This window comes from Pinus tabuliformis, chromosome 4_1, assembly GCF_031772625.1.
Source record: "Pinus tabuliformis cultivar Carrire ecotype Pingquan chromosome 4_1, CPIR1, whole genome shotgun sequence".
In the NCBI taxonomy this organism is placed as follows: Eukaryota; Viridiplantae; Streptophyta; class Pinopsida; order Pinales; family Pinaceae; genus Pinus; species Pinus tabuliformis.
In genome coordinates, this window is record NC_142303.1 from 485,683,646 (window position 1) to 485,685,416 (window position 1,771).

At 39.6% G+C, this 1,771-nt stretch overlaps 1 pseudogene; it reads right to left on the reverse strand.

The window, feature by feature from the left end:
• Window positions 1-358: 358 nt before the first annotated feature.
• On the reverse strand, window positions 359-921 carry LOC149176608 (antifungal protein ginkbilobin-like protein pseudogene; annotated as a pseudogene).
• Between the last annotated feature and the right edge of the window lie 850 nt (window positions 922-1,771).

A 1,771-nucleotide genomic window follows, 5' to 3' on the forward strand; every position in this document is an offset into this window, starting at 1 on the left:
ATGGCGAATAAGACAACCTATATATAAGATATAAAATTATTCCATTACATTACAGCATAGAAATAAAAATATAAAATACTTGATAATTAATTTAGGAAGTACGATCGATTTAAGAATACGGAAACCAAAAACTACATATTGAATTATTTCAGAAAAATGCGCGTGACACCGTGAAAATAATTGAAATTATTGGCAGCGACGGCGGAACGAAAAGTAAAATAAGAGAGTGCATGATAACTGTTTTATTATAGGAAGGATTTAGATAGCGACCTATGAGAATGAGAATAGCACAGCATCAATTCTCTTGCTCAGAGAATCACATTTTATTGAAACATAGATAGAGAAGATATGAATATTAGAATCATGCAGACGCTGAATGCGTATATAACTAGACGTTGGGGTGCAGACGTTGAGTATATAACTAGAAGCTGTACTGCTCGTAGCGGATGAAACAGTCAGTTAGCTGAACTCGAGCACCGATGGCGTTGCCGCAAATGTTCCAGATGCGGCCCCCAAGGTTTTTAAGGCAGGCGGTGCAATCAGACTGAGAGATTCCCTGATTGCAAACCCCACGCCCATAGGCGGTGGGTGAGCCTGCGCGCGATGCTTTGTAGTCGTAACCGCTGAAGGCAGTGTTTCCCTCTAGATCTACGAGGAGGGATCCGAGAGTACTATAAAAGGAACTTCCGCTTGGGATCTTCTGCGTGTTACACGCAGACGATACGAAGTTTGTGTTGGGAGTGCCTACAGCACTGCCCACAACCAGTGCAGCTACTACCATTACTGCCAATGCAAAAGCAAATGAGTACCTCATCTCGAATGATATATATAACCTCTACAATGGGAAATGAAAAGGGAAAGGCTGGGTGGAATGGTATATAACCTCTAATAAACTCCTACAATGGGAAATGTGATTATCAATGTGTTGAGGCAGCCTCCATTTATAGGCCTCCCTGTGGGTAGAGTTATGGATAACTCATGTGTGTTGGACGTCGGTAGATGGTCCCGAAATGCACGACTCATTCTAGCCGGCTGGCCGCCTGTCCTGACTAGACTGTTGTCCCCATCATGAGTGGAGTGGGCGCAAATTGTAATCCATGTGGGTCACACACGACGACCACCGCATCATCCACCCTCAAGTCGACACACCTTAACATAGGCAAAATAACATAACACCGTGTGAGTGATGAGTGAACATAAGAAAAGTAATTCAAGATCATGTGGCACGTTATTTAATAAAACTAATGGGTTGATAGGCGTCCTATTTCCATCTTTTCAGAATTTATTAAAAAATTAAGTGGTTGGTTGGGATGTAGAGTATTTTTTTCAAAACACAAAAAACATTTTCAGTTAATTTTTTTAGAGAAAGTACATATTCTAGAGAATGGATTTTCTCACTATTCCTATATTTAAAACTTATATGCTTATATTACAAGCAATCTTCTATAAAATTGGAACGTATCCTATATAAAAATATAGATTCTCGCTACTATGAATAGTCTAAAATCATGACAAGAACGAATGTGTTCTTTGCAAATCTCTAGAGTAAAAAAACTCGAAGTTGATCTTGTGTTGATCACGCCTAGAACTCTATTTTTCCTATAGCTTTTGCAGTGTCCCATATCTTTGTATATGGATCTCTTTGATCTTCGCAACACTTTTTTAGCACTCGGGGAATCACTTGTAAGATCCTCCCTCACTCCCCCTTGCTGCCCATATGTAATATGAAAAGGTGAAGGTGTAAAATATCTAAAACAAGTTGGATCTAATG